General features: G+C 35.3%; 1 protein-coding gene across 6 annotated transcripts in view; it reads left to right on the forward strand.

Moving 5' to 3' along the window:
• Positions 1-10,750: 10,750 nt before the first annotated feature.
• LOC137251714 (Ig-like and fibronectin type-III domain-containing protein 1) overlaps positions 10,751-26,185 on the forward strand; it is a 132,539-nt gene continuing 117,104 nt past the window's right edge. For 2 of the 6 annotated variants that reach the window (XM_067786499.1, XM_067786506.1), the window contains exons 1-2: positions 10,751-10,906; positions 20,162-20,487. The gene's annotated coding sequence lies outside the window, so the exon portion shown is untranslated. Of the gene's footprint in view, positions 11,282-20,099; positions 20,488-26,185 lie in introns of all 6 variants that reach the window. The other 4 variants (XM_067786503.1, XM_067786502.1, XM_067786504.1 and 1 more) reach the window with 4 other exon arrangements.

Consider the following 26,185-nt stretch of genomic DNA (forward strand, 5'->3'; position numbering starts at 1 on the left):
TGTTTTAATTCACTGGCCTATGATGGTGTGTGCATAAAGCTCGAACAGCGAATCGTTAAATGTTTTTCGATATCCAATAAATCTTTCAAAGCACTTTTCCCTCGAGCAATCGCAGAGCCGCCTCATCTGATGTTGTCATGCTTCCTTACCATATAGCAGAACGATCACGATAAGTCACTTGTAGAGTATGATCTTCATTTGCCGAGAGAGGATTTTACTTTTCAATTGCCTTCTCAGACCAAAGTAGTTTAAAGAGTGACGTTCGCTGCATTCGTTGTTTGTGTTAATCCTGGTTCCCAAGTTAACGAAGTCCTTTACTACTGCCAAATTATAGCTACCAACAGTGACGTGGTTTGCCAAGGAACAAATGCGGCAACTCAATGCTTGATGATAGCAGTTACTTCGATTTGTCCTTATTCACCATCAAATCCATCTTTTCCATTTCTTTTTCCTGTTTAGAGTAAGGAGAACTTACGGCGCGCATGTTTGGGCTGATATTGTCAATATCGTAGGCATACGCCAGTAATTGTTTTTGTTCAGGTTATATAATTTTCTCCAACATCAAATCAAAGAAATCGCATGATAGAGAACACCTTGTCTGAAACGTCGTCGGCGAGGCCCTTCCCAATTCTGACTGAGCTAATGGTGTTGCTCAACGTAATTTTGCACAGTCGTATATGTTTTGCGGGAAAATCAAATTTAAACATAGTGGCATATAGGTAACCCATTTTTGTGCTGTTGAAGGCTGCTATAAAATCGACAGCTTTAAAATCGCCGAAGAGATGATGTGTTTTTATTTTTTCGTAGGTTTTCGCCGGTTTCGTTTTTACTGCGGCCGTTATTCCTGGTGGCTAGCATCCCAATCTCATCGCACTCACGCCTTTATAACCTGCTTTTTTCCTGCAAAGGCCTATCGCTCCCCTCTCCAACTCGCGGTAGCATTCGCATACTCTTCTTGTTGCATTCGCTTTTTTCGTAGCCCTTTCCTTCGGATGTAACTCGACATTCTTCATCGTACCAATTATTTTACCATGGTGGCGATCTCGGTGGCGATACGAAATGCTTTAGAAATCTCTACTCTGCCAAACTGCTTCTGCTTTCCGTAGGGTTGACTTGTCCTCTCATCGAGCAGGTGTGAGAATTGAGATGCGATATCATGGGCAGTCTGTTGCGATTGCAGTCTTTCGAAGTCTAGTTTTCCCTCTGTTTTTTTTTTCTAAGTTATAGCTGCGCTGACGCCGTCATGTATTTCAGCTGTGACTAGATAATGAACCGAGTCATTTTTGGAGCACTGGCAAAGTCAACCAGCCTGGACTGAGGCAAGAGAGAATTCAAAAGAAATTATTAAAATAATATGGAACAATACAAAATAAAATAAAATACAATGAATGAAATAAAACAAAATAAATAAAATAAAATAAAATAGCATAAAAAGAGATAAATTAAAAAAATAAAATAAAATAAAATAATATAAAACGAAATTAAAAACATTAGGCTACATTCAAACGATTTTTAATCGATGAGTTATCAGTTTGTTATCGACAAGTTTTGGATTTGTCATTGAAAATTATCGATATGTTATCGGATTGTTATCGAAAACATATCGTTTTGCTATCAAAAAGTTACAGATTACTTACCGAAACGATATCAATTTGTTTTGGGCTTCTTTTAGATTTGTTATCGGAATGTTACCAATTTGTTATATTATCGGCGTCTTATGAAAAAGTTATCGATTTCATTTTTAAAAATGTATCGATTTGCTTTCTACTCATCCGCTTGTTATGATACAGGTACCTAATCATAAAAATATACTATAAAATTGATGACAACCCTTCAATGACACACCGATAAGAAATCAACAGGAAATCGATGACTCGGCAATAACAAACCGATTAGTTGACGATAATTATTCGTTATCGATAACAAGCCGATTATAAAACCACAAGTGTTCTTACCAATAAGAGGCTGATGAAGTTCTTCTCAAAACTCCCGGAACTATTTGATTCTGGTAAAGCTACCTCTGCACAGTGGTCGGTCTTATATGGAGTTCCAATAGAGATATCAGCGTGAAACTTTGGTCACGGCTTTACAAATATGTGAGAATTATTTTTTCATAAAATTGGTGCAGGTGGTACCTTTATACCGACCCACAACCACCCACTTTCACCGCATGCATACAAAAAGTAAGTAGATGTGGGGGGAGGGGGTGGGGGGAGGGGGGAGTGGTAAGATGTGTCTATCGCAAATACAATGTTTGATAGGATTAAATAAAAAAATTTAAGTTATTAAAAGATCTTGCATACATAACAATAACAAAATAACAAAGACACACAGAAGTTTACATTTGCATATCGTCGACTGGATAAAATAATGTCGTATTTTACATGTGAGCACTTATAACATACGACAATAATTTATCACGTGACGCTATCAGAAAACTGTCGCAAAACATAGTTAGTGGCAGAAAGTGGCAGCTGATATTAACACTTTAGAATTTTAAAACTTTTACTAATAATTAGATATAAGTGCCAACGTGAGGATCGGTGAGGAACCCAACTAAAATTGTGCAAATAAACACCAATAAAGGCACTGGTGAAATTTTAAATAACAAAAAAAAAAAACGTATCAAGCTAAAGATACTAAAACTATTTCAAAATAAAGCAAGTACCTTTGACTTCAATATTCATTTCCATTTATTTCAATACAATGATATTTCATGTATTTTTAAATAGCTTAAACTTGCACTTTATTTTTAACTTGCTCACACTGCAAAAAACAACCATAACCTCGCTTTTGAAGTTAGTCTTAAAGAGTACAGATCGAATATGTACATCAAAAACAAATATACCTTTTAAAAGGTTGTTCTAATAAGAGATACTAACGACACATTTGGTGATAAACTTTTCACTTTGATTTTTTTTATACTCAGTTGAGCAGAGCTCACAGAGTATATTAAGTTTGATTGGATGTTGTACATATATAAAGGAATCGAGATAGATATAGACTTCCATATATCAAAATAATCAGGATCGAAAAAAAATTTGATTGAGCCATGTCCGTCCGTCCGTCCGTCCGTCCGTCCGTTAACACGATAACTTGAGTAAATTTTGAGGTATCTTGATGAAATTTGGTATGTAGGTTCCTGAGCACTCATCTCAGATCGCTATTTAAAATGAACGATATCGGACTATAACCACGCCCACTTTGTCGATATCGAAAATTTCGAAAAACCGAAAAAGTGCGATAATTCATTACAAAAGACCGATAAAGCGACGAAGCTTGGTAGATGAGTTGAACTTATGACGCAAAATAGAAAATTAGTAAAATTTTGGACAATGGGCGTGGCACCGCCCACTTTTAAAAGAAGGTAATTTAAAATTTTACAAGCTGTAATTTGGCAGTCGTTGAAGATATCATGATGAAATTTGGCAGGAACGTTACTCTTATTACTGTATGTACGCTTAATAAAAATTAGCAAAATCGGAGAAGGACCACGCCCACTTTTAAAAAAAAATTTTTTTAAAAGTAAAATTTTAACAAAAAATTTAATATCTTTACAGTATATAAGTAAATTATAAATTATATGTAAATTATGATATGGTGCAACAAAATACAAAAATAAAAGAAAATTTAAAAATGGGCGTGGCTCCGCCCTTTTTAATTTAATTTGTCTAGGATACTTTTAACGCCATAAGTCGAACAAAAATTAACCAATCCTTTTGAAATTTGGTAGGGGCATAGATTTTATGTCGTTAACTGTTTTCTGTGAAAATGGGCGAAATCGGTTGATGCCACGCCCAGTTTTTATACACAGTCGTCCGTCTGTCCTTCCGCATGGCCGTTAACACGATAACTTGAGCAAAAATCGATACATCTTTACTAAACTCAGTTCACGTACTTATCTGAACTCACTTTATCTTGGTATGAAAAATGAACGAAATCCGAGTATGACCACGCCCACTTTTTCCATATGGAAAATTACGAAAAATGAAAAAAATGCCATAATTCTATACCAAATACGAAAAAAGGGATGAAATATGGTAAGGTAATTGGATTGTTTTATTGACGCGAAATATAACTTTAGAAAAAACTTTATAAAATGGTTGTGACACCTACCATATTAAGTAGAAGAAAATGAAAAAGTTCTGCAGGGCGAAATAAAAAACTCTTGAAATATTATATACATTGCATATATAAATAAATTAGCGGTACCCGACAAATGATGTTCTGGGTCACCCTGGTCCACATTTTGGTCGATATCTGGAAAACGCCTTCACATATACAACTACCACCACTCCCTTTTAAAACTCTCATTAATACCTTTAATTTGATACCCATATCGTACAAACTCATTCTAGAGTCACCCCTGGTCCACCTTTATGGCGATATTTCGAAAAGGCGAACACCTATAGAACGAAGGCCCACTCCCTTTTAAAAATACTCACTAACACCTTTCATTTGATACCCATATCGTACAAACAAAGTCTAGAGTCACCCCTGGTCCAGAAAGGCCCACTCCCTTTTAAAATACTCATTAACTCCTTTCGTTTGATACCCATATTGCACAAACGAATTCTAGGGTCACCCCTGGTCCACCTTTATGGCGATATCTCGAAACGGCGTCCACCTATGGAACTAAGGATTACTCCCTTTTAAAATACTCATTAACACCTTTCATTTGATACCCATATCGTACAAACGCATTCTAGAGTCACACCTGGTCCATCTTTATGGCGATATCTCGAAAAGGCGTCCACCTATAGAACTAAGGCCCACTCCCTCTTAAAATACTCATTAACTCCTTTCGTTTGATACCCATATTGCACAAACGAATTCTAGAGTCACCCCTGGCCCACCTTTATGGCGATATCTCGAAACGGCGTCCACCTATAGAACTAAGGCCCACTCCCTTTTAAAATACTCATTAACACCTTTCGTTTGATGCCCATATTGTGCAAACAAATTCTGGGGTCACCCCTGGTCCACCTTTATGGCGATATCTCGAAACGGCGTCCACCTATGGAACTAAGGATTACTCCCTTTTAAAATGCTCATTAACACCTTTCATTTGATACCCATATCGTACAAACGCATTCTAGAGTCACCCCTGGTCCATCTTTACGGCGATATCTCGAAAAGGCGTCCATCTATAGAACTTAGGTCCACGCCCTTTTAAAATACTCATTAATACCTTTCATTTGATACCCATATCGTACAAACGCATTCTAGAGTCACCCCTGGTCCATCTTTACGGCGATATCTCGAAAAGGCGTCCATCTATAGAACTTAGGTCCACGCCCTTTTAAAATACTCATTAATACCTTTCATTTGATACCCATATCGTACAAACGCATTCTAGAGTCAACCCTGATCCACCTTTATGGCTATATCCCTAAATGGCGTCCACCTATAGAACTATGGCCCACTCCCTCATAAAATACTCTTTAATGCCCTTCATTTGATACACATGTCATACAAACACATTCCAGGGTTTCCCTCGGTTCATTTTCCTACATAGTTATTTTCCCTTATGTTGTCACCATAGCTCTCAACTGAGTATGTAATGTTCGGTTACACCCGAACTTAACCTTCCTTACTTGTTATTTTTGGCCTATGGAGCCGACCACTGTGCTCTGTGAGTTAACTTCAACCGCTGGGCGTGCTCTAGCTAACGTGAAAAAATTAGTTTCCAGACGTACACTTGTATGTGTTCACATCGAATTTCACGAGTACTTGATACCCACGCTTTTTCGCTGTAATCAAGATGCACTTCGTAATTGCTTTTTTTTCTCCTTCAAATTCAGGTCGTATATATGCCTCTAAGTTCATTGTATTACTTAGTATTCAAATCAGTTAACAATTGATATATTTAAATATTTTACATATTTTTTGTGACCACTGTATTACACTCCGTCGATATGTTTAAGAGATGACCTTGACCATGGCATTGAGTTAATTTCAATTGCGATTCACTTTATTGTAATTGCAACCAGTTTTCAAATGTTTTGTAAGTAAAACAAAAAAGTAAATAAAATACAGTATTCTGATTGTTGAAAAGTTTAGCAAAAAAAAATGTTTATGCATTTACAGACTGGCATGCGTACTTATATATAAATTTGCGCTTAAAATGCGTACTTGTTAAATTCTAAATCATTAGAAATACTTAGCCTTCGATGCATTTGAAATGGAAAAAACTGGTTTTAATTGAATTTTCATGAATTTTTTGGGTCATTGCCTTCACATTTAGATTGAGGGGGTTTTTTTTGAAAATTGTAAGCATTCATTTCTTTTTTAAATTAATAAATGAAGTACATACAAGGCTTTACCAGCGACTTTGCTAGGAAGGAAAAAATAAAATAATCAATCACCTAAGTTGTTATATACTTGCCTAAGTATTCCGGGAAAGTCGGCCTGGCCCGGTCGTTAGTCAGGCTCCGTGAAATGGGCTATGGGATTTCTGACTTCGGACACTCTAGCCTTCTTACAAGTTTGTACTTTATCCCGGACAGCACGGACTATTATATGCCGATAACTGCTCCCTATACAACCTTCACAAGAGGCATTCCACCGAGAGAGGAGTGGGGGAGAGGAATTATCTGAGGCATGGGACCGGTTAACTTGTTCACGGACGGATCGAAGCTGGACGGAAAGGTTGGTGGGGGGGGGGGGGGGTGGGTCTTTTGTCAAGAGCCAAATGTAAGGCGCAAGTTTAAGTTTGCGAATCATTGCAGTGTGCTGCTTTGAAGGATGCGGTGGGTGAAATGCTATCCAGTGCTATTACGGTCAGGGAATTTAACATCTACTCTTATAGTCAAGCGGCTATCAAGGCGTTGAGCTGAACTACAGTGCAATCGAGGGTGGTCTGGGAGTGCCTGACCACGGTTGAGATTGCATCGAATTATTTTACAATTAAGATTATCTGGGTCCCGGGCCATAGTGATATCTCGGGTAACTGTCAAGCGGATCTCTTAGCCCGCATCGGTAGAACTGAACCGGATGAAGATGGCTGTAGGGATTTCGGGATTCCGCTGGCCACCTGTGGATTGCTCCTCCATAGCTGGGCCTCGAGTCAGCTCAGCAAACGTAGGGCGGACACCACCTCTTGCAGGGTAGTAAGATCTTTCTGGCCGAAAGTGGATGGCAGGAGGTCTGCTGAAATAATTGGGTTCACTAAGGCTCACCTATCAATTGTTATTGGGGTTCTGACAGAGCACTGTCCCATGGGTATCCATGTGGTACGTTTCAATATACTGGAAACTCCATCCTGATGCAGCTGTATAGAGGAAGATGAGGTGGAATCACCATATCCCTTTATGCTTGATTGCCCAGCTTTTGCCAGAACTAGGCGAAAGTACTTCGGTCGCGACTCACTTGGATCTCCCGAGGATTTATCCAAGATGAGATCGGTATCAATCGGAGCTCTATCGTTGCTACCCAACGATTCTCTAAGTAGCTGTATCTACGTTACCGGTATTTTATTGCATGTGATATCACAACGGACCTTCATGTTGTCTAAGGAGCTTCTCCTACCGGGGTCGCTACCGCTCAACCTGACCTGAACTAGTGGTTTACCACGCTAAAGCTTCTACTGATTCATGCTTCAACATCTGTGATTAGGCTCTGTCCATTTGCAGCGTATATCATTTCCATACGAATTGTCTTTCATGTGATGTTTATCAAATTTCATCGCTTCATTGACCGGACATTACCGGTACGGCTGGTTTTCAAGGCTTAAAGTTATGACCTTATTTCTAAGAATAAGCTTGCCTAATTTCCGCCATGGTATTTTGACAGGCGCAAACGTGATGAGCCTTCCCTCATGCGTATAAAGACTACTTAAGCCTGCGTCCAAAATTTAGAATGTGATTGAAGTTCAAGCAAGTTTGTAGCTCGAAGTAAGCTCAATGTTTCCGCTTGACCAAGCGGCATAGTTCACGGACGTATCAAAATTTGATAACAGCAAGACCGGAGCTGGCATCTATGGGCCGAACTTCAAGAAATCGATGCCAATGGATCCCTAGCTTTTAGGCAGAAATCCATGCAATAGAAATTGCGATAGCGAATGTATACGCAGAGGTTCCTCGATGAGTATCCTCATTATGTCAGACAACCAGGCAGCCTTACGTGCCTTGCAGGCTGACACAATAACTTCTACGCTTTTGGATGAATGCATTCGAGTCCTAAATGATCTGGGAGCCAAAAACAAGAATTTGTTAGAATGGATTCCCGGTCATGAAGGTAATGAACAGACCGACTGCCTAGTCAAGCAGGGTGCTTAAGCAGCATTCTTAAGTTCAGAGCCCATTTATGGACTCACAAAAGCACACACTAGGGAAACCATAAGTAACTGTAAAACAAAGCAGTTCAAACGACCTCCACTTGAATGTCCAGTGTAAAAGTAGGCCAAATTTGTTTATTCTTTCAGCAACGAGTGCATAAGCTAAACTAATTTATCTAAGCAGACAGAATTTACGAACTCTTACTGCGTACTAGACACGTACCTACAGTATACGTTATTACCTGAGTAAGTTAAATCTATGTGATATACTAGTCTGGCTTTTTTGTGATCTTGAGGCTGAAACCTCGGCTCCAAATTCGTCGCTCTGGCAAGGCAGGCACTCTTCCATTTAGGTTACGTGACTCTTAATCCCTTCATGATATGGAGTAAAAAGCTTGAAGAGATACTCAAATATGTACATTAAAGCGCTTTAGATCTTAAAAAAGGAGTACATCGCAGCCAAATAATAATAAAATAATTTAAATTATTAAGTTAAACGGTTTTATTGAAAACAATACTTACATGAAGTAACACGAGGGTTTCATTTCATATTTTGCGCCTTGACAACGCTAAATGTGATTAGCTGTAATTAGATATTTTTATCGTAAAGTTTTGTATTTTTTGGCTAAAACTTGCATATAACGTTTTCACTTACGATTTTTATTTGTGTTTATTTATAGGGAGTTTATAAATTCATATTGCCTAAAAATGGAATTAACTCGTGAACATTTTCGTGCGGTGATTTACTACGATTTTCGACGTGGATTATCGAGACAGGAGTGCATCAATCAACCTACTTCTACTTTTAGTATGGAATCACCACACTTAGCCACTGTGAAACGATGGTACAATGAGTTCCTAAGTGGCCGTCAATCTTTGCAGGACAAATTTCGTGAAGGTCGTCCAAAAATGGTGGTTGTGCCAGAAACAGTCGATGCTGTGCGTCAATTGATAATACAAGATCGTCATGTGATATATGGCGAGACAGAGGCATTCTTGGCGATTAATGGGACCAACCATTAAATATTGCATGACCATTTAGTCGATAATTTGACAATTGCTTAAAAAGGGCTCGTGTCGATTGGTGTAAAGAAATGTTGAAGAAATTTATCCGTGGTGGATCAAAGCACATAGTAACAGGTGACGAATCTTGGATCTATGCATATGAGCCGGAAACAAAGCAGCAATCGACTGTATGGGTGTTACAAGAGAAGGCTAATCCAACAAAAGTTGTTCGCGCAAGAAACAGCTCAGAGCAAATGGTCGCCTGTTTTTTCGGAAAATCTGGTCATGTCGCAACTGTTCCACTAGATAAACTTAAAACGGTCAATTCTGAGTGATATACAACCATTTTTTACCAAAAGTTTTTGTAGAATTAAGCAAACCAACCGCCGAAGAAAAATCATTCTTCACCAAGACAATGCGAGCTCTCACGTATCGATTCACACAAGAGAGTTTTTGAGGACTCAAAAGGTCGAATTGATGGGTGTAAGGCGGACAGCCCTGATTTGGCACCTAATGATTACTTCTTATACCCGAACATAAAAAAAATCGAGGTCAACGTTTTTCAACCCCTGAAGGGGCTGTAGAAGCCTTCAAACAGCTCGTTTTAGAGGTGGCTTCTGAGTGGCAAAAGTGCTTTGAAAATCGAGCGAATGCAGAAGTGTATTGACTTGGTTGGAGAAAAATATAAAAGGCGCAAAATATAAAAGGCAACCCTCGTAATAATACTAAAAGCTAGAAAATAATTAGGTAGGTCCTAGGTAGTAGTCACCACACTCCTCATCAATCTAAGGCGTTGATCAGATAATTAAATATAAGCCTTGAGCGCGTGAAATTTCTAAAATTATGAGGCGTAGCATAACCTGATTAAAGCCGGAGTTATTGGTGCCGTATGTCGTATCGCTGTATCCGTATCCCTAACGTAATCAGCTGTTTATCGTTACGACGGTAAACCAAAACCCAATTGGTTGGCTACGATACGGTTACGACCTTAGCGGCACCAATAATCGATTGCATTGATTCTCATAAGGTAGGTCGAATCAGCTGTTATAAGGTTACCGATACGGTTACCGATAAAGCACCAATGTCTCCAGCTTAAGGTTTAGTTGGTCTTACTTATGACTATCGGCCGGCCTGCCAAGTCAAGCTAGATAAAACCGTTTAATAATAAAAACAAACTTTAACAATCAAGTCTTCCGTATACAGTACGCGAGTAGTTCCCATTTTTTAACGTTTTCAAGAGACTTTTACTTTTACTCATAACAATCAGCTGTGACATGTCTAAACAAACACAAACCATCTCAATTCATTCATTCTCATTAACTTGCACGCTTAGATCTCAGCAAATACAAAGCTTGGTTATTACGTATACGTAACATAAATTTCAACTTCACCACAATGAATGGTGGCAACTCTGCTAAGGCATAACTATACTTGGTTAATAAAATCACATGCAAAACCGTGTTGAGACTTCAGTCGCAATTCGTACTTCGTCGTGGCAGCAATAGCAACACAAGCAGCTAACTACAACAATAAAAATAAGTGAATAGCAATTAAATAATAACAAAAACGCAAAGTAGGAAAAAAACGGTTAGAAAAAATCGCAATCAAAGCGGTAAAATAAAGGTGATAAATTACGAATAAGAGTAGATATTATCAAAAAAATAAATTATAACAAAAAACCCAAAGATTAACAAATCTAAAAAATGTCAAAAATAACAACAACGTGTGAAGATAATATTTATTAAATATACAAAAAACTGACAAGTGACAAACCGAAATTGGCAACTATTTAAGTGAAAAAAAAAATTTACTGAAAACTAGAATAATTTTGAATTTGTGAAAAATAACATTGAGCGAATCAAAATCTTCAAAAGCAGTTGATTTTATTGCACATACATACATATATATGTATGTATATTGTCTTATTACACTGTAATATAAAACTTATTGTTGCAACAAAAAACAACCAATACAACAAAATTGGCTCGTTCTTTGAAGGTGAGAGACTTGTGTGCCTCTTTTGGCTTGCGCCTCGCTTGTCTTAGCCACTTTCGTTCTAACTACCAGTAGATACAAAAATACACACATATATATGTATGTGTATGCGCCTGTGTGCGTTTTGTTTATTTGCATTTTGATTTGTACATTTTGCATGTATTTGTTTGGCATTGCATGTTTATGCGCTTAAGTTGTTGGTAAACACTCGATGGCATTGCAACTGCAGGTGGATTAGATCTTTTTTGTTTTTGCTTTTTTTTTAACTTTCCGTTGTTAACTTTTATTCTCTTTGTTATGGTGCGACTTTGGCTACTAAATTGACCACTCAACTAAACATTAAAGCACGAAAAAAAAATCAGTCGAATCAAGAACTGTGAATAGAAAACTTAAGATATTTTTTTTTTTTATATTTTTGTTTTCTAATTTTGTTGTTGCTGTGTTGTTAATGTCAGCTAAGTATCGATTGCAGAATTTACTGGTTTACTGTTGATGACTTTGAATAGTTCTTGTTTGGCGTGCGTTGGTGGTGATTGAAATAAGATAGGTATAAAAAGAAGAAAAAAAAACTCAAAAGCAATAAAAAATCATAAGAAAACACAATTGAAAAAACAAAAATATAATAAAATAAAAATAAACTCCAGAATTTATATAAACTCATATATTCAATATAAGTAGTTAAAATGAAAAAATATATATATATTAAAGTGGTAAACAAAATTTAAAAAAAATTTATATTGAAAAAAAAAAACTAAAACTTAAGAATTTAAATAATTTAACACTAATATTTAAATGTCCATACATACTTACATAATATCACTAATTATAAAAAACAACATCAAAAGGAATTGAAGAATAATTTATATTTCTGCAACTGAAATGTGCTAAAATATAAACTAAATATTTAAGAATTAAAATGAAAAGCAGCTGAATTTCAAAGCCAACGCAAAAAGGCTTAATATGAATTCAAGAACTTCCACAAATAAACATGATTTTAAAATCACTTCCCGATCATTTTTCGAAATTTTTCAAACGGTGGAAGTATGATGTAACTTACAAAAAAAATTAGTTCTGAAAAATTCAAATATTAAAATTCAAGTTTGCAAACGGAATAACAAAAAAAAACTTGAGAATATTTATATATTTTGGAGCTGAAAAATCGTAATTTTAGGTTTGCAAACGGAATAACAAAAAAAAAAATTTAATACATTACAAAAAAAAAAATAATAATAAATGCAAGGTGCGATAATCTCCGAAGAGATTTAAGGCTGAGCTTCTCTTCTAATTTGCGTCGTGCTCCACTTATTGTTTCCTACAAATTGGCGGGATGGCAGATGAGTTTTCACTGAGAAGATTTTTATGGCGCAAATTCACTCGTAGTGCTTTCCAAACACGGCCGAGGGGTCACCCCGCTTAGAAAAATTTTCTTCTAAGTGAAAAGACTTGTTTCTAAAATTTTTGATTTTAGTTTACGCGGGGGTTTACTCAGGATCTTCTCAGGATTCTAAATGCCTGAACTTAAATTTCCAAATTTTTCAGAACTAATTTGTTTTAAGTTTCAACCATAAGTATTTATATTATATATGCTTATCTGAAATTCTAAGATAGCATAAGGAATAAAATAATACATATGAAAAAGATCATAAAAAAAAAAACACAAAAGAGACTTAAAAAGCTTAAAGTGTACATAAATTATAATTTTAAATATGTCTGCAAATAGTTTTTAAATCAGAAAAAAAAACAATATAAAAAATTAAAAAGCAATTTAAAGAAATATATATACTAAAAATAGCCCAAAAAATTAAGAATATAAAATTTAAATAAATAAATAAATTTAAGATTTTTACACACCATTTAACATACAAACATATAATAAATAAATAAAATAAAAATTTAAAATTTAATTTAAATAAATTTGAAATTTTTGTTGTTATATCGGCCTACTGATTTGTAAGTTCGCGGGTTTGAATCGAGCTCAAGGCCTGAAAATAATTTTTTATCATTATTATTGTTATGATACATTTTTTCTTAATTGAAAAAATTTTTAAATTAGAATAGAAGAAAGAAAAAATTTAGACAACTGCCAAAGCTCGTTGTATAGATCCATTTCGGGAACTGCTAAATTCCTTCATCGGCAACGTTTAGGCGCTGCTGCTATAACCATCCAGCCATCACAGCGGTTTTTTGTTTGTCTTCATTAATCCTACTTCTATTCTGGTTCGTGCCAATTGATATTCACAACACTGCGACATCTGTTGCAGAATGGATGTGAAAATTGGACTTGTTTGATGGCAATGCTTTATTGACACTTTTTTCCCCGTGCTCTGGGATGTATTACCAATTTGAAATTAATTTTTGCAATTTCATACTGGTATTTATTTCGACCATCTCCAATCTTCAAAAAAAAAAAAAATTAAAAAAAAAATTCTTAATCAGAAATGTGCCTACATATAATAATGCTTAGAAATATTTGAGAATTTATATAAAAAGGAGCTGCAGATTGTGGACGATTAAAAGTGCTATATATGAGTTGGGATGTTAGCGTGGTATGATGTTAGCGTGCTCCGCCTACCACACCGTATTCCCTGGGTTCAAACCCCGGGCAAAGCAAGATCAACATTTTAGAAATAAGATTTTTCAATTAGAAGAAAATTGTTCTAAGCGGGCCCGCCCTTCGGCAGTGTTTGGCAAGCGCTCCGGGTGTATTTCTGCCATGAAAAGCTCTCAGTGAAAACACATCTGCCTTGCAAATGCCGTTCGGAGTCGGCATAAAACATGTAGGTCCCGTCCGGCCAATTTGTAAGGAAAATCGAGAGGAGCACGACGCAAATTGGAAGAGAAGCTCGGCCTTAGATCCTTCGGAGGTTATCGCGCCTTACATTTATTTTTTTTATATGAGTTGGGAAATTTTTAAAAACAAACATATTTTAAAAATCCAAAAAATTTGAATATTTTTCAGAAACGGTGGAAGTGAGAGTGAGCTATTGGATTTTTGATCGCATAGAAAAAAATTATCTTAAATATAAAAAATTATTTTAGATTTGAAATTTTTAAAAGGCTTTGATTTGTAAAGAAAATTTAAAAATAAAGTCTTAAATTTGTGCCAGCATAATATGAATTCAATTTAATTTCCGTAAAATTAAAAAAAAATCATAAAAATACAAAATGAAATAAAAACAAGTAAGGAAGGTTAAGTTCGGGTGTAACCGAACATTACATACTCAGTTGAGAGCTATGGTGACAACATAAGGGAAAATAACCATGTAGGAAAATGAACCGAGGGAAACCCTGGAATGTGTTTGTATGACATGTGTATCAAATGAAAGGCATTAAAGAGTATTTTATGAGGCAGTGGGCCATAGTTCTATAGGTGGACGCCATTTAGGGATATAGCCATAAAGGTGGATCAGGTTGACTCTAGAATGCGTTTGTACGATATGGGTATCAAATGAAAGGTGTTAATGAGTATTTTAAAAGGGAGTAACCCTTAGTTCCATAGGTGGACGCCTTTTCGAGATATCGCCATAAAGGTGGACCAGGGGTGACCCTAGAATTTGTTTGTACAATATGGGTATCAAAAGAAAGGTGTTAATGAGTATTTTAAAAGGGAGTGATGCTTAGTTCCACAGGTGGACGCCGTTTCGAGATATCGCCATAAAGGTGGACCAGGTGTGACCCTATAATTTGTTTGTACGATATGGGTATCAAATTAAAGGTATTAAGGAGGGTTTTAAAAGGGAGTGGTGGTAGTTGTATAGGTGGTCGCCTTTTCGAGATATCGCCATAAAGGTGGACCAGGGGTGACTCTAGAATGCGTTTGTACGATATGGGTATCAAATGAAAGGTGTTAATGAGTATTTTAAAAGGGAGTAATCCTTAGTTCCATAGGTGGACGCCGTTTCGAGATACCGCCATAAAGGTGGGCCAGGGGTGACCCTAGAATTTGTTTGTACAATATGGGTATCAAACGAAAAGTGTTAATGAGTATTTTAAAAGGGAGTAATCCTTAGTTCCATAGGTGGACGCCGTTTCGAGATATCGCCATAAAGGTGGACCAGGGGTGACCCTAGAATTTGTTTGTACAATACGGGTATCAAAAGAAAGGTGTTAATGAGTATTTTAAAAGGGAGTGGGCCTTAGTTCTATGGGTGGACGCCGTTTCGAAATATCGCCATAAAGGTGGACCAGGGTGACTCTAGAATGTGTTTGTACGATATGGGTATCAAATTAAAGGTATTAATGAGAGTTTTAAAAGGGAGTGGTGGTAGTTGTATATGTGAAGGCGTTTTCCAGATCGCGAGCAAAATGTGGACCAGGGTGACACAGAACATCATCTGTTGGATACCGCTAATTTATTTATATATGTAATACCTGCCAAAATTTTAAGGGTTTTTTATTTCGCCCTGCGGAACTTTTTCATTTTCTTCTACTTAATATGGTAGGTGTCACAACCATTTTATAAAGTTTTTTCTAAAGTTATATTTCGTGTCAATAAACCAATCCAATTACCTCACCATGTTTCATCCCTTTTTTCGTATTTGGTATAGAATTATGGCATTTTTTTCATTTTTTAATTTTCGATATCGAAAAAGTGGGCGTGGTCATTGTCGGATTTCGTTCATTTTTCATACCAAAATAAAGTGAGTTCAAGTAAGTACGTGAACTAAGTTCATTAAAGATATGTCGATTTTTGCTCAAGTTATCGTGTTAACGGCCATGCGGAAGGACAGACGAACGACTGTGTATAAAAACTGGGCGTGGCGTAAACCGATTTCGCCCGTTTTCACAAAAAAGAGTTAACATCATAAAATCTATGCCCCTACCAAATTTCAAAAGGATTGGTTAATTTTTGTTCGACTTATGGCGTTAAAAGTATCCTAGACAAATTAAATGAAAAAGGGCGGAGCCACGCCCATTTTGAAATTTTCTTTAATTTTTTATTTTGTTGCACCATGCCATTACTGGAGTTGAATGTTGACATAATTTACTTATATACTGTAAAGATATTAAATTTTTTGTTAAAATTTTACTTTAAAAAAATTTTTTTTTTAAAGTGGGCGTGGTCCTTCTCCGATTATGCTAATTTTTATTAGGCGTACATATAGTAATAGGAGTAACGTCCCTGCCAAATTTCATCATGATATCTTCAACGACTGACAAATTACAGCTTGCAAAACTTATAAATTACCTTCTTTTAAAAGTGGGCGGTGCCACGCCCATTGTCCAAAATTTTACTAATTTTCTATTCTGCGTCATAAATTCAACTCATCTACCAAGTTTCGTCGCTTTATCTATCTTTGGTAATGAATTATCGCACTTTTTCGGTTTTACGAAATTTTCGATATCGAAAAAGTGGACGTGGTTATAGTCCGATTTCGTTCATTTTAAATAGCGATCTGAGATGAGTGCTCAGAAACCTACGTACCAAATTTCATCAAGTTACCTCAAAATTTACTCAAGTTATCGTGTTAACGGACGGACGGACGGACGGACGGACGGGCATGGCTCAATCAAATTTTTTTTCGATCCTGATTATTTTGATATATGGAAGTCTATATCTATCTCGATTCCTTTATATATGTACAACCAACCGTTATCCAATCAAACTTAATATACTCTGTGAGCTCTGCTCAACTGAGTATAAAAAAAGATTTTTTATGCTGGTTTTTATTTAATAATTTAAATGTTTTCAGCAAAATATGAAATAGCATGAAATAACATTTTAAAAATTTAATTATATAAAGAAAAAATTATATCTAAAATTTATTATACTCAGTTGAGCAGAGCTCACAGAGTATATTAACTTTGATTGGATAACGGTTGGTTGTACAGGTATAAAGGAATCGAGATAGATGTAGACTTCCATATATCAAAATCATCAGTATCGAAAAAAAAATTTGATTGAGCCATGTCCGTCCATCCGTCCGTCTGTCCGTTAACACGACAACTTGAGTAAATTTTGAGATATCTTGATGAAATTTTGTATGTAGGTTCCTGGGCACTCATCTCAGATCGCTATTTAAAATGAACGATATCGGACTATAACCACGCCCACTTTTTCGATATCGAAAATATCGAAAAACCGAAAAAATGCGATAATTCATTGTCAAAGACGGGTAAAGCGATGAAACTTGTTAGATGGGTTAACCTTTTGAAGCAGAATAGAAAATTAGTAAGATTTTGGACAATGGGCGTGGCACCGCCCATTTTAAAAGAAGGTAATTTAAAAGTTTTGCAAGCTGTAATTTGGCAGTCGTTGAAGATATCATGATGAAATTTGGCAAGAACGTTAGTACTATTACTATATATGCGCTAAATAAAAATTAGCGAAATCGGAAGAACAACACGCCCACTTTTTTAAAAAACATTTTTTAAAAGTCAAATTTTAACAAAAAATTTAATATCTTTACTGTATATAAGTAAATTAAGTCAGCATTCAACTCCAGTAATGAGATGATGCAACAAAATACAAACATAAAAGAAAATTTCAAAATGGGCGTGGCTCCGCCCATTTTCATTTAGTTTGTCTAGAATACCTTTAATGCCATAAGTCGAACAAAAATTTACCAATCCTTCTTAAATTTGGTAGGGGCATAGACTCTATGACGGTAACTGTTTTCTGTGAAAATGGGAGAAATCGGTTGAAGCCACAACCAGTTTTTATACACAGTCCACCGTCTGTCGTTCCGCTCGGCCGTTAACACGATAGCTTGAGCAAAAACTGATATATCTTTACTAAACTTAGTCCACGTACTTATCTGAACTCACTTTATCTTTGTATAAAAAATGGCCGAAATCCGACTATAACCACGCCCACTTTTTCGATTCGAAAATTACGAAAAATGAAAAAAAAAAATTCCATAATTCTATACCAAATACGAAAAAAGGGATGAAACATGGTAATTTGATTGGTTTATTGACGCAAAATATAACTTTAGAAAAAACTTTGTAAAATGGGTGTGACACCATATTAAGTAGAAGAAAATGAAAAAGTTCTACAGGGCGAAATCAACAGCCCTTGGAATCTTGGCAGGAATACTGTTCGTGGTATTGCATATATAAATAAATTAGCAGTACCCGACAGATGACTTTCTGGATCACCCTGGTTCACATTTTGGTCGATTACGCGAAAACGCCTTCACATATAGATCTAAGGGCCACTCGCTTTTAAAACCGTCATTAATACCTTTAATTTGATACCCATATCGTACATACACATTCTAGAGTCACCCCTGGCCCACCTTAATGGCGATATCTCGAAAAGGGGTCCACCTATAGACTTAAGGCCCACTCCCTCTTAAAATGCTCAGTAACACCTTTCGTTTGATACCCATATCGTACAAACATTCTAGAGTCACCCTTGGTCCACCTTTATGGCGATATCTCGAAAAGGCGTTCACCTATAGGACTAAAGCCCATTCCCTTTTAAAATACCCATTAACACCTTTCATTTGATGCCCATATCGTACAAACATATTCTAGAGTCACCCCTGGTCCACCTTTATGGCGATATCTCGAAAAGGCGTTCATCTATAGAACTAAGGCCCATTCCCTTTTAAAATACTCATTACCACCTTTCATTTGATACCCATATCGTACAAACACATTCTAGAGTCACCCCTGGCCCACCTTAATGGCGATATCTCGAAAAGGCGTCCACCTATAGACCTAAGGCCCACTCCCTCTTAAAATGCCCAGTGACACCTTTCATTTGATACCCATATCGTACAAACAAATTCTAGAGTCAGCCCTGGTCCACCTTTATGGCGATATCCCTAAATGGCGTCCACCTATAGAACTATGGCCCACTCCCTCTTTAAATACTCTTTAATACTCCCCATGTGATACACATGTCATACAACCACATTCCAGGGTTACTCTAGATTCATTTTCCTACATGGCGATTTTCCCTTAGTTTGTCTCCATAGCTCTCAACTGAGTATGTAATGTTCGGTTACACCCGAACTTAGCCTTCCTTACTTGTTATTTATTGAAAATATTCATTTTTTTGGCATGCTATATATGTGGGATATATATATACCAAATAAAAAAAAAATATTCAAAATAAAAATCATAAACACATGTACATAAATTTCTACTTAAAAAAATAGCTTCAATTTAAAAATTTCAAAAATTTTTAAAATATTAAAAATTTGAAAAATTTAAGTTAATAACAAAGACTCCAGGCATATTTATCAGCCATTATGGAAGCCACCAGACGGCTATAAAATCTCTTGGCTTTTACTCGTTCAATTCTGAGCTAAAACTAAACAGTCGCTGATCTCTTCAAGAGGTTGCCCAACAAAACAGGGTACATGAAACCCTGGGCCCCTTGACACAGGGACAGCAGATGAACTCACTAGGATAAGGTACTACCAGGCAGATTCTTTATGACAAAGAACGCTTAGGTATGCCCCTTGTCACATGCAAGCGTATGCTAAAAGAGCACATCTGCAGTGAAACCGACGAAGGATGGCTACTTACACTTCCTTATAAGTGGAATCCAGAAAGGTTACTTACTTACTTACTTAATTGGCGCTTAACCGTCTAAACGGTTAGAAAGGTTAGGAGCGCCTTATTGTCGACGCTGCAGGAGTTGCAAAGAAGAGGAGGAAATGGTAGTTCACCACATCTGCAACTGCCCGGGGGTAAGCGGCCCTGCTTCCTGGAAGCCCCCTGAACCAACATGATAGCCGTTGTTAAATGCAAGTACCCTCTAACTGCTCCGCTGCCAAACCTGTGTTGAGGCTTGTGACTTAATTTGAGTGCCACTCTGTACTATTTCCATTTATTCACTTTTCTGGTTCATATATTCGATAAGATCTTTGCAATTCAATAACAAAAAACATTTATAAATATTCGAACTTCTAAAAATCGAACCAGCATTTAAAATCGTTACAAAGCGTGAGATAAAATCATATTAAAACTATCCGAAGTGTAGCAACAATTTCATATCATCAAGCAAAAAAAAAACAAAAAAACTAAAACAATAAAATAATACAAAACCAACGCCAATTACTCGATGTATTAAATTTGGTGCAATTTGCGAAGGTTTAATGTACGCTTAGCTGACCAACAATTACCCATTAAAAGCAAATAAAACAAAACTAATAATAACAATTACAATTTGAGCAGCATAAGCCGTTATTGCAAAAACAACAGCAAAAGCTACGTAGATTGCGCAAAAAAAAAATACGTGGAACATTTGGGTAAGTTCATACGCATAATACTTATTTTTTTACGGTTAGCTGAATTTCTTGCAGGGACGCTCTGGTTCAAGCAGACGTACATAAGAACAGTGGCTTCCACCTTAATAGCACACCTTTATCTTTGACAGTATTCACACCATATATATATTTTTTCTAATTGCTGTTTTTATGTACGGGTTGCTTTTTCGCTCTTATTTGGAATCCAAATCTATAAATAAAGTTTTGGTTGTAAAGATAGAGATTCGGGCTATTAGTTTAATAACCGAGATTCATCATTTGGCATTGACTTCAATAAGTAAGGCCTTGCCAAACTATTTTATTCATATTGTTGACGTTTCGATTATATAATCATATATATTATTTCTAATTGCTGTTTTTATGTAGAGGTCCCTTTTTCGCTCTTATTTGGAATCCAAATCTATAAATAAAGTTTTGGTTGCAAAGATGGAGACTCGGGCTATTAGTGAGCTTCGGGCAATTTTGGTCGTAGTGCTTTTGTTTAGCTATATTTTATTAAAATAGTTTGTTAAAAATAAAGGATTGTGAGTACGCAAAGAAATTTATTTGTACTATGGCACTATTGTGAATATATGCACTGCATTACCGGCAGTTGTTGTAAGTTTAATTGATTGGTAGAACAGCTGATATCTGTTGATATTTGATAAGAGACTTTTATATTGGTTGCGCAAAATGCGCACGGGTCCGACTCGTCTACTTTTATCTTAATTGTTGTCTTCATTTTCTTTTAAAAAAATAATGCTTTTTTTCCTTACGAGTTCAAATTCAGTAACTAAAACAAAATTCACAGCAAGTTTAAAAAGTTATACAAAAAAATTTTCAAATTTTTATTAAATTTTTTTTTATATTATTTTCGAATACACAGTTTTGTTGCTCATATCATTTGACTTTTACAATGTGCAAGTTTTGGCACTTGCACCGACTTCCTTTTTTGTCGGCTAGTTTTCTCCAATATAAAAAAAAACTTAGTATATCGATGCTATTTTCTCAACCGCCACTGTAATTATTTATTTGTACATTTGTAATTAGCTACACGCTTCAGTTCTTACTATTTATATTATAACCGTTATTTTTTATGCTATTTTATTTACCACACAATGTCTAATTAAGGCACCAAGAAACAACAACAGCAATATGAATTATGTGTAACAAATAAATGTGAAAAATAAAAGGACAAAATATGAATGATTGATTTCGTCTATTGTAACTGTACAACTAACTGTATGAATAATTAAACACTCTGTTGCGAATATTTTTTTTTTTACATTCTTCTCGATTTGATTTGCTTCCTTTGCCTTTTGTTTTTCTTTCTTATCAATTTTAAGGGCTAGTTTTTGATTCGTTAGCATTTTGAGGTCAAATGAATATTTTTATAGCTTTCATGAAAATGAAATGGTATATTAATATTGCCGCAGATCTCAAAACTGTTAGTCCTTAAAAAAGAAGAGATAGACTACATTTTTCAAACCGAATGAAACTATTTGCAAATTAACAAAATTTTTTTTTCATATCAAATGAAATAAATTTTTGTCTCATGACATCCACAGGTTTTCAGGCTTGCTCTTACTTACTTAATTGGCGCTTAACCGTATAAACGGTTATGGCCGTCCAACAAGGCCAAATTGGTCACACCAAGAGAGTTTAAATCGTTTTCCACCTGGTCATTCCAGCGGAGTGAGGGCTGTCGTCATCCTCTGCTGCCATAGGCGGGTTCTGATAAAAACACTTTCATAGCCGGAGCGTCATATTTCATTCGCCTAGCCAGCGCAGCCCCTGCGTTTTAATTCGTCGGACTATGTTGATGTCTACGTAAAGCTCGTACAGTTCATCATTAAATTTTCTTCGGTACTCGCCATCGCCAATGCGTAGAGTTCCATAAATCTTTCGAAGAACTTTTCTCTCAAACACTCCCTGAGCCGCTTCATCTGATGTTGTCATGGTCCATGCTTTTGCACCATATAACAGGACGGGTACGATAAGTGACTTAAAGAGCATGATTTTCGTCCAAATTGCATTTAGCATTTATTGGCAAGAGTGATTCTTCACAGGATTTCCTGTACGTGAGGTAGGTAATTGGGTTGCGGAAGCTTTGAAGCTATAAAGCTTTGTTTTACGCTTAGCAACTCCTTAAATCCCACGACTCTTGGCTCGATGACAGTAGGTACTTGCTCTTACACCCAAACAATATTGGGCTTTTAAAAGAAGGCTGTGGTAGCTTCATAAATGTATACATATAAAGGTGGGGCAGATAAAAAATTATTATTTCTTTTAAAGTTGAAATATTCTTCAAGATATCTAAAAAAATAGGTTGTAAAAAATTCGGCTTTTAATTTAAATTTCTAGTGCTGAGCTACTTCTATACTTGTAACCTATATCACGATGAGGCATATCTTCGTATTCAACTAAATCCCGACACTTCTACTATACGAAAAGAAACTTTTTTACTTGGTCCACCCTAATACAAATACGTACATGAACCTACCATAGTACTTTTGTAAAAGCACAATAGTTTCTATTAAAGGCAAGGTTCAAAACCTGTAGATGGCATCAGCCAAAAAAAATTATTTCATTTGATATGAAAAAGTTTAATTTTATTTGAGAAAGGTTTAATTTTAATTAAAAAAATTTTCATTTGACTTGAAAAAAGCTATATTTGATTTGATAAAAATTGAACTTAATTTGAGAAGTGTTTAATTTAATTTAAAAAAAGTTTCATTTGAATTGCAAAAAGATTCATTTGATTTGAAAAAAGTTTAATTTTATTTGAGGAATGTTTAACTTAATTTTAAAAAAGTTAATTTTACTTGAAAAAAGGTTAATTTGGTTTGAAAAGAGTAAAATTTTTTTTTAATACCTAATTTTTTATTTTTATTAAAATTTTTATACTCAGCTGAGCAGAGCTCACAGAGTGAACAAATAAATTCATTTAGCCATGTCCGTCCGTCCGTCCGTCCGTAAACACGATAACTTGAGGAAATTTTGAGGTATCTTGATGAAATTTGGTATGTAGGTTGTAGAAAATTATTAAAGTTTTGAACAAATGGGCGTGGCACCGCCCACTTTTAAAAGAAGGTAATTTAAAAGTTTTGCAAGCTGTAATTTGGCAGTCGTTGAAGATATCATGATGAAATTTGGCAGGAACGTTACTCCTATTACTATATGTGTGCTAAATAAAAATTAGAAAATCGGATGACGAGCACGCCCGCTTTTAAAAATTTTTTTTTTAAAGTCAAATTTTAACCAAAAATTTAAAAACTTTACAGTATATAATTAAATTATGCCAAAATTCAACTTCAGTAATGATATGGTGCAACAAAATACAAAAATAAAAGAAAATTTCAAAATGGGCGTGGCTCCGCCTTTTTTCATTTAATTCGTCTAGAATACTTTTAAGGCCATAAGTCGAACGAAAATTTACCAATCCTTGTGAAATTTGGTGGGTGCATAGATTATATGACGATAACTGTTTTCTGTAAAAATGGGCGAAATCGGTTGAAGCCAAGCCCAGTTTTTATACACAGTCGACCGTCTGTCCTTCCGCTCGGCTGTTAACAGGATAACTTGAGCAAAAATCGATATGTCTTAACTAAGCTTAGTTCACGTACTTATCTGAACTCGCTTTATCTTGGTATAAAATATGGCCGAAATCCGACTATGACCACGCCCATTTTTCCGATATCGAAAATTACGAAAAATGAAAAAAGAGATGATACATGGTAATTGGATTGGTTTATTGACGCAAAATATAACTTTAGAAAAAACTTTGTAAAATGGGTGTGAAACCTACCATATTAAGTAGAAGAAAATGAAAAAGTTCTGCAGGGCGAAATCAAAAGCCCTTGGAATTTTGGCAGGAATACTGTTCGTGATATGACATATATAAATAAATTAGCGGTACCTGACAGAAAATGTTCTGGGTAACCCTGGTCCACATTTTGGTCGATATCTCGAAAACGCCTTCACATATACAACTAAGGGCTACTCCCTTTTAAAACCCTCATTAATACCTTTAATTTGATACCCATATCGTACAAACATATTCTAGAGTCACCCCTGGTCCACCCTTATTGCGATATCTCGAAAAGGTGTCCACCTATAGAACTAAGGCCCACTACGTTTTAAATAATCATTAACACCTTTCATTTGATACCCATATCGAACAAAACACGTTCTAGATTCACCCCTGGTCCACCTTTATGGCGATATCCTGAAATTGCGTCCACCTATAGAACTATGGCGCGCTCCCTTTTTAAATACTCTTTAATACCTTCCATTTGGAATCCATGTCATACAAACACATTCCAGGGTTACCCAAGGTTCATTTTGCTAAATAGTGATTTTCCCTTATTTTGTCTCCAAAGCTCTCAGCTGAGTATGTAATGTTTGGTTACACCCGAACTTAGCCTTCCTTACTTGTTTTTATTCTATTTTTAAAATTAAAAAAAAAAACTACATTTGACTTGAAAAAAGCTTGATTTGATTTTTAAAAAAAGTTTAATTTGAATTGCAAAAATATCCATTTGATTTGAAAGTTTAATTTTATTTGAGGAAGGTTTAAATTAATTTTAAAAAAGTTCATTTTACTTGAAAAAAGTTAATTTGGTTTGAAAAGAGTTACATTTTTTTTAATACCAAATTTTTTATTTTTATTAAAATTTTATTTTATTATATTGTAACGAATTTACTGCAATTCCCCTTATTTGCAATCTTTTGCTAACGTTCGAATCACTAAACTGTCGAATAAATAACACCACTATTCAATAATGCAAAATGGCCTTTATTGAAGTACTTTTCAAAAATAACACTGTTACTGCTCCACAGATGAAATGCTTAAATCAAACTGATTTGTGATGCCTCAGCCTGTGCCGCTTTTATACTCTTCGGTTTCCTCGTTCACCCATTTCTCCTAAGGTCTAGTAATTTCGTGAACCTGATGCTTATTTACTAGCTATATACACGTATTTTCGCAATTTGTATCCATATGCGTGTGTATGTGTGAGCGGCTGATGTTGCCCCGCACGTATGTGTGCAGACAATGATTAATTTGTTTACGTACATACAAGTGAAACAGCTTGCTTTATTGTTGTTGTGGCTTTATTTACTTAGTATCAGATTAGTGATGGGAGTATCTCTTAGTGTCACTAATATTCGTCACAATATTTTTAAAATTTTTCTTTATTTTTATTTTTTGTTTATTTGAGAAAGGTTTAATTTAATTAAAAAAGTAAAAAAAAAAAGAAATAAGCTTCATTTTGTTTGAAAATAGTTTAAATTGATTTGAAAACGTTTAATTTAGTTTTAAAAAAATTTCGTTTGATTTGAAAAAAGTTAAATTTTTTTTGAAAAAAGTTTCATTTGGTTTTAAAAGTTGTATTTGATTTGGTAAAAAGGCATTTGGTTTGAAGAAATTTCTTTTGACTTAAAAAAGCTTCTTTTGATATAAAAAGGTTTTGTTTGAGTTAAAAAATGCATTTAATCTGACCTGAAAATGCTGTAACCTTGTATTGTAATATGCTTTTAATAATTTCTGGAGTGTTTGGTACAATTTTCGAACAATGTTACCATCAATAAGTATCAGAAGTTCTTTGCTGTTCGGCCTCATGGTTTTTTCTGCAAACCACTTTTCCCTCTTCGCGTCTCGATAACCAAAACTAGTTACCTTTTATAAAGATAGTCTCGA

The sequence above is a fragment of the Eurosta solidaginis genome, chromosome 5, assembly GCF_040869045.1.
Source record: "Eurosta solidaginis isolate ZX-2024a chromosome 5, ASM4086904v1, whole genome shotgun sequence".
Lineage (NCBI taxonomy): Eukaryota > Metazoa > Arthropoda > Insecta > Diptera > Tephritidae > Eurosta > Eurosta solidaginis.